General features: G+C 47.5%; 1 long non-coding RNA gene across 1 annotated transcript; it reads right to left on the bottom strand.

Annotated features, from left to right (window-relative positions):
• Window positions 1-3467: 3467 nt before the first annotated feature.
• LOC142905649 (uncharacterized) lies at window positions 3468-3956 on the bottom strand. The gene is made up of 3 exons (XR_012929683.1): window positions 3915-3956; window positions 3691-3746; window positions 3468-3525 (listed from the first exon to the last, which is right to left on the bottom strand). It is a non-coding gene; the product is annotated as an uncharacterized LOC142905649 (long non-coding RNA).
• Between the last annotated feature and the right edge of the window lie 4374 nt (window positions 3957-8330).

Raw genomic sequence — 8330 nt, 5'->3', positions numbered from 1 at the left:
GTCCTGGCACAAGCGTCGTGGTGACGTCATCGCCACTTAGTGGCGAATGCGCTACGAACCTGGCCACCCGGGTTCGATTCCCGCTCACGGCCAACACCGCTGACGAATTCATCTGAACCGATCCTGGGCCTCCCCTAGGTCGACTCAGCCTCAAATGAGTAGTACCTGGTGCGGTGTGTAGTAAACATCGCCACTGGGGGAGACAAAGGCGGCCGGGCGTGGTTGCTGGCCACCCACCCCCTCGTGTGCCGTGCCGGCCTTCATAGGTGCTCGCTAACAGCACTTGCCCCAACAGTCTGTTAAGGCTACACGGGGGATCTTTGTCTGTGTGTGCGTCCGTGCGCTGTAACGGAGGATTTAAAAAAATTGAATCCGCGATAGAATAAAGGCTAACTTATTTGTAGTAGAGCTTTCGCGCCCGATATAATATAGTTTTTTAGGTTCGTTCACGTAAATATGAATGTATCCTTATACCCGCCACCCATCCAACACGCGATGGAACCCAAAAAAAAACTATAGAGGATAATTAAACATGACTACAGGAATTGAAAGTTTAGAATAATGTATGTTAATGATTTAGGCCCATATATGGTCCGTTGGTTTTGCCCGTATGTCAGGATTCAATGCTCCATTAAACGGGAATCGAGCGTGAATTCTGGATCTAAAGAGATTATATTCTTGGTTCTGTCGGTAATAAATTGAAAATAATAAATCCACTGGGTTTTTTGCTTGTATTATTGTCAATTAATTATTATTTTTATTTTATTATCTGTTATTTTTATTTTCCATCTACGTGATGGAATGAATATTCTTGGAAAGAACCAAGAATATTCATTCCTGCAGTCACGAAAGTTTTAAGTCAAAATTTCAAGAGACGATTTGTGGATGGGAAAAGTCTCCCCCCATATTGACGCCGGCTGGCCTCTCTCTGCATTAACATAATGTGCAGGTCATTACATAATGTGTAGAGTACATTAACATAATTCGCAATAATTGACCTGTACCGGCTATTAACATAATTCGCCAATAATTGACCTGTACCGGCTATTAACATAATACAGCGTTCATGAAAAAAAAATGTATCGTTCAATTTTTTTCTTTAAAGCTTTCGTGACTGCAGGGATTCATATTCTTGTTTCTTTCAGTAAAGTCACGTAGAAGGGAAACAATAACATAATAAAAATATAAAACAATAAAATTCTCACGACGTTTCGACTAAAACACAAGCAATCATCATCAGGTGTGAAAACCACAACATAATCGCCAATTTTTTCAAATTTTCTTGTGGTTTTCACACCTGATGATGATTGCTTGTGTTGCAGTCGAAACGTCGTGAGAATTTTATTGTTTTATATTTTTATTATTTTATTGGTTCCCTTCTACGTGACTTTAACGAAAGAACCAAGAATATCATGTATCGTTCATTAACATACTACATAGTTTAACATAATGCTTAGTTCCTGAACGGACTATTTTGTTAATTAACATAACGCTGCCGTCATTAACATAACGCTGCGGTCATTAACATAACGCTTCGGTCATTAACATAACGCTTTGGCCATTAACATAACGCGTCGTTCATTAACATAACGCTTCGGTCATTAACATAACGCTTCGGGTCATTAACATAACGCTTCGGGTCATTAACATAACGTACCGTTCATTCTGTCGCAGGATTCACGTTATCCTCTTACAGCGCGTGGCGGCGTTGCCGTTCCGGTTTCGCCCCCACTTACCCCCCCTCACCCCACCCCCCTCACTCACCCCACCCCCCATCACCCCCCCCTCACTCCACCCCCCTCACCAAGATGGTCGCGCGCAGCCTCACGGTGGTCCCCGCGCGGACCGATCGCATGGGCGAGGCGCCGCCGCTGTCCTCGTCACCCGCGGTGACGTCTCCGTTGTTAGGAGGTGGTGGGGGGTGGTCACCACCTCGTTTTGTTGATCTCACGATCACCACCTCGTTTTGTTGATCTCGCGATCAGCACCTCGTTTTGTTGACCTCGCGATCAGTACCTCGTTTTGTTGATCTCACGATCACCACCTCATTTTGTTGATCTCACGATCACCACCTCGTTTTGTTGACGATCTCGCGATCACCACCTCGTTTTGTCGATCTCGCGATCAGCACCTCGTTTTGTTGACGATCTCGCGATCAGTTCGTTTTGTCGATCTCGCGATCACCACCTCGTTTTGTTGATCTCGCGATCAGTACCTCGTTTTGTTGATCTCGCGATCAGCACCTCGTTTTGTTGATCTCGCGATCAGTAGCTCGTTTTGTTGATCTCACGATCACCACCTCGTTTTGTTGATATCGCGATCAGCACCTCGTTTTGTTGATCTCACGATCACCACCTCGTTTTGTTGATCTCACGATCACCACCTCGTTTTGTTGATCTCGCGATCACCACCTCGTTTTGTTGATCTCGCGATCAGCTCATTTTGTTGATCTCACGATCACCACCTCGTTTTGTTGATCTCGCGATAAGCACCTCGTTTTGTTGACCTCGCGATCAGTACCTCGTTTTGTTGATCTCACGATCACCACCTCATTTTGTTGATCTCACGATCACCACCTCGTTTTGTTGACGAATCTCGCGATCACCACCTCGTTTTGTCGATCTCGCGATCAGCACCTCGTTTTGTTGACGATCTCGCGATCAGTACCTCGTTTTGTCGATCTCGCGATCACCACCTCGTTTTGTTGATCTCGCGATCAGTACCTCGTTTTGTTGATCTCGCGATCAGTACCTCGTTTTGTTGATCTCACGATCACCACCTCGTTTTGTTGATATCGCGATCAGCACCTCGTTTTGTTGATCTCACGATCACCACCTCGTTTTGTTGATCTCACGATCACCACCTCGTTTTGTTGATCTCGCTATCACCACCTCGTTTTGTTGATCTCGCGATCAGCTCGTTTTGTTGATCTCACGATCACCACGTCGTTTTGTTGATCTCGCGATCAGCACCTCGTTTTGTTGATCTCGCGATCAGCTCGTTTTGTTGATCTCGCGATCACCACCTCGTTTTGTTGATCTCACGATCACCACCTCGTTTTGTTGATCTCACGATCACCACCTCGTTTTGTTGATCTCGCGATCAGCACCTCGTTTTGTTGATCTCGCGATCAGCACCTCGTTTTGTTGATCTCGCGATCAGCTCGTTTTGTTGATCTCGCGATCAGCACCTCGTTTTGTTGATCTCGCGATCAGCACCTCGTTTGTTGATCTCGCGATCAGTACCTCGTTTTGTTGATCTCGTGATCACCACCTCGTTTTGTTGATCTCACGATCACCACCTCGTTTTGTCGATCTCGCGATCACCACCTCGTTTTGTCGATCTCGCAATCAGCACCTCGTTTTGTTGATCTCACGATCACCACCTCGTTTTGTTGATCTCGCGATCAGCACCTCGTTTTGTTGATCTCGCGATCAGTACCTCGTTTTGTTGATCTCGCGATCAGCACCTCGTTTTGTTGATCTCGCGATCAGCACCTCGTTTTGTTGATCTCGCGATCAGTACCTCGTTTTGTTGATCTCGTGATCACCTCGTTTTGTCGATCTCACGATCAGCACCTCGTTTTGTCGATCTCGCGATCACCACCTCGTTTTGTCGATCTCGCGATCACCACCTCGTTTTGTCGATCTCGCGATCACCACCTCGTTTTGTCGATCTCGCGATCAGCACCTCGTTTTGTTGATCTCACGATCACCACCTCGTTTTGTTGATCTCACGATCACCACCTCGTTTTGTTGATCTCACGATCACCACCTCGTTTTGTTGATCTCGCGATCAGCACCTCGTTTTGTTGATCTCGCGATCAGTACCTCGTTTTATTGATCTCGCGATCAGTACCTCGTTTTGTTGATCTCGTGATCACCACCTCGTTTTGTTGATCTCACGATCACCACCTCGTTTTGTCGATCTCGCGATCACCACCTCGTTTTGTCGATCTCACAATCAGCACCTCGTTTTGTTGATCTCACGATCACCACCTCGTTTTGTTGATCTCGCGATCAGCACCTCGTTTTGTTGATCTCGCGATCAGCACCTCGTTTTGTTGATCTCGCGATCAGTACCTCGTTTTGTTGATCTCGTGATCACCTCGTTTTGTCGATCTCACGATCAGCACCTCGTTTTGTCGATCTCGCGATCACCACCTCGTTTTGTCGATCTCACGATCACCACCTCGTTTTGTCGATCTCGCAATCAGCACCTCGTTTTGTTGATCTCACGATCACCACCTCGTTTTGTTGATCTCGCGATCAGCACCTCGTTTTGTTGATCTCGCGATCAGTACCTCGTTTTATTGATCTCGCGATCAGTACCTCGTTTTGTTGATCTCGTGATCACCACCTCGTTTTGTTGATCTCACGATCACCACCTCGTTTTGTCGATCTCGCGATCACCACCTCGTTTTGTCGATCTCGCAATCAGCACCTCGTTTTGTTGATCTCACGATCACCACCTCGTTTTGTTGATCTCGCGATCAGCACCTCGTTTTGTTGATCTCGCGATCAGCACCTCGTTTTGTTGATCTCGCGATCAGTACCTCGTTTTGTTGATCTCGTGATCACCTCGTTTTGTCGATCTCACGATCAGCACCTCGTTTTGTCGATCTCGCGATCACCACCTCGTTTTGTCGATCTCACGATCACCACCTCGTTTTGTCGATCTCGCAATCAGCACCTCGTTTTGTTGATCTCACGATCACCACCTCGTTTTGTTGATCTCACGATCACCACCTCGTTTTGTCGATCTCACGATCACCACCTCGTTTTGTCGATCTCGCAATCAGCACCTCGTTTTGTTGATCTCACGATCACCACCTCGTTTTGTTGATCTCGCGATCAGCACCTCGTTTTGTTGATCTCGCGATCAGTACCTCGTTTTATTGATTTCGCGATCAGCACCTCGTTTTGTTGATCTCGCGATCAGTACCTCGTTTTGTTGATCTCGTGATCACCTCGTTTTGTCGATCTCGCGATCACCACCTCGTTTTGTCGATCTCGCGATCACCACCTCGTTTTGTTGATCTCGCGATCAGCACCTTGTTTTGTTGATCTCGCGATCAGCACCTCGTTTTGTCGATCTCGCGATCAGTACCTCGTTTTGTCGATCTCGCGATATACACCTCGTTTTGTTGATCTCGCGATCAGCACCTTGTTTTGTTGATCTCGCGATCAGCACCTCGTTTTGTCGATCTCGCGATATACACCTCGTTTTGTTGATCTCGCGATCAGCACCTCGTTTTGTTGATCTCGCGATCAGCACCTCGTTTTGTCGATCTCGCGATATACACCTCGTTTTGTTGATCTCGCGATCAGCACCTCGTTTTGTCGATCTCGCGATCACCACCTCGTTTTGCCGATCTCGCGATCACCACCTCGTTTTGCCGATCTCGCGATCACCACCTCGTTTTGTTGATCTCGCGTCTTCATTTGGCAGGCCGCTCGCGGGCTCCCCTTGGTGGGACGTCAGTGCTGCCCCCTGTGACGTGGCTCTCCCTGTCAGCCGGTGCCGCCAAGCTTCGTGCAGACCAACTCAGGGGACCTGATTGGTCACCCCGCGTGACCTTTATAAACCTCAACGTTCGTCCTACAAAGTCCCATCACAAGGGAGAAACACAGACACTCACCACTACACTCACCACTACTCACCACTAGTACACTCACCACTAGTATACTCACCACTACTACACTCACCACTAGTACACTCACCACTAGTACACTCACCACTACTCACCACTACTCACCACTAGTACACTCACCACTAGTACACTCACCACTAGTACACCCACCACTAGTACACTCACCACTACTCACCACTAGTACACTCACCACTACTACACTCACCACTACTACACTCACCACTACACTCACCACTAGTACACTCACCACTAGTACACTCACCACTACACTCACCACTAGTACACTCACCGCTACACTTACCACTAGTACACTCACCACTAGTACACTCACCACTAGTACACTCACCAGTACACTCACCAGTACACTCACCACTAGTACACTCACCACTACTCACCACTAGTACACTCACCACTAGTGCACTCACCGCTACACTCACCACTACACTCACCACTACTCACCACTAGTACACTCACCACTACACTCACCACTAGTACACTCACCACTAGTACACTCACCGCTACACTTACCACTAGTACACTCACCACTAGTACACTCACCAGTACACTCACCACTAGTACACTCACCACTAGTACACTCACCACTAGTACACTCACCACTAGTACACTCACCGCTACACTTACCACTAGTACACTCACCACTAGTACACTCACCGCTACACTTACCACTAGTACACTCACCACTAGTACACTCACCACTACTCACCACTTGTACACTCACCACTAGTACACTCACCACTACTCACCACTAGTACACTCACCACTACTCACCACTAGTACACTCACCACTACTCACCACTAGTACACTCACCACTAGTACACTCACCACTACTCACCACTAGTACACTCACCACTACTCACCACTAGTACACTCACCGCTACACTTACCACTAGTACACTCACCACTAGTACACTCACCACTACTCACCACTAGTACACTCACCACTAGTACTTTCACCACTACTCACCACTTGTACACTCACCACCAGTACACTCACCACTAGTACACTCACCAGTACACTCACCACTAGTACACTCACCACTACTCACCACTAGTACACTCACCACTAGTACACTCACCACTAGTACACTTACCGCTACACTTACCACTAGTACACTCACCACTAGTACACTCACCACTACACTCACCACTAGTACACTCACCACTACTCACCACTAGTACACTCACCACTACACTCACCACTAGTACGCTCACCACTACTACACTCACCACTAGTACACTCACCACTAGTACACTCACCACTACTCACCACTAGTACACTCACCACTAATACACTCACCACTAGTACACTCACCACTACTCACCACTAGTACACTCACCACTACATACTGCCAACCCCTTACCAGTGCCCTACCTTATCACAGACCAACTCAGACCTTATTGGTCACCCCATGCCCCTTATAAATCTCAACGTTCATCCTACAAAGTCCCATCACAAGGGAGAAACACAGACAAATAGACAAACCACGTTTTTGTTGTTGGCCCTATTAAAACGGATGTACCGCCGTATGGATCTGACAACTCAATTTCCCTGTACAAGAATACGGGGTTAGGGACCGTCCATAAATGACGTCACGCGATTTTGGACGATTTTTGACCCCCCCACCGTCACACGGCGTCACAAAAAGTCAGACCCCCCTCAAATATGACGTCACGAAGCTGTGCCCCCCCCCCCAAATATATATAAACCATGCTTTAAATCGCTTTAAACTATTGTCATTGTAGTGCGTATTTAATGTGGCGCTGCACTCTGATGTAGGAGAAAACATTAAAAAAGTCTATTTAATTAAGTGGAACGTGTTGTGTATATATTTATTTAAAGTTGCGCATTTTTATGTGACGTCACATTTCTCAAACCCCCCCTCCCCTCTTGTCACATCGTCACAAATGTCTGACCCCCCCCAGGTGCGTGACGTCATTTATGGACGGCCCCTAAGACATCAATCATCAACCATACGGGTTGACAGTTGTGCATGCACCCTCCCGCCACCCCATCATCATCATCGTGCTGTTAAACCCCAACAATGGTTTCAACAAATGGTGTGGCGGCCCTCCCAACTGATGATTGATGTCTTAGGGGCCGTCCATAAATGACGTCATGCACCTAGGAGGGGGGGGGGGCGGTCGGACATTTGTGTCGATGTGTGACAAGGGGGAGGGGGGTTGCCCCCTGCCACTGAACATTAGTGAGGAACGCTGCCCTGACTTGTGTTGTTGTTCTAGAGACCGGCTTGCCAGTAGAAGGCAGTACAGCAACAATGTGGACTCTCCCATCTGTATGGGATCTTTCCCTTGGCTACAACCATCTCACCAACCCGTGCACACACTCATCCACTCACCCAATCATTCGCTAACTCGCCATTTCACCAATTCACCAACTCATCCACTCGCCCAATCATTCACTCACCATATCACCAATTCACCATCTCACCAATTCACCAACTCATCCACTCACCCAATCATTCACTCACTATCTCACCAATTCACCAACTCATCCACTCACCCAGTCATTCACTCACCATTTCACCAACTCATCCAATCATTAACTCACAATCTCACCAATTCACCAACTCATCCACTCACCCAATCATTAACTCACAATCTCACCAATTCACCAACTCATCCACTCACCCAGTC

The sequence above is a fragment of the Petromyzon marinus genome, chromosome 56, assembly GCF_048934315.1.
Source record: "Petromyzon marinus isolate PM22_M1 ecotype Great Lakes invasive population chromosome 56, UKy_Petmar_22M1.pri1.0, whole genome shotgun sequence".
In the NCBI taxonomy this organism is placed as follows: Eukaryota; Metazoa; Chordata; class Hyperoartia; order Petromyzontiformes; family Petromyzontidae; genus Petromyzon; species Petromyzon marinus.
Note: the sequence above shows the minus strand (reverse complement) of the source record. Positions and strands in the feature narration are given on the sequence as shown.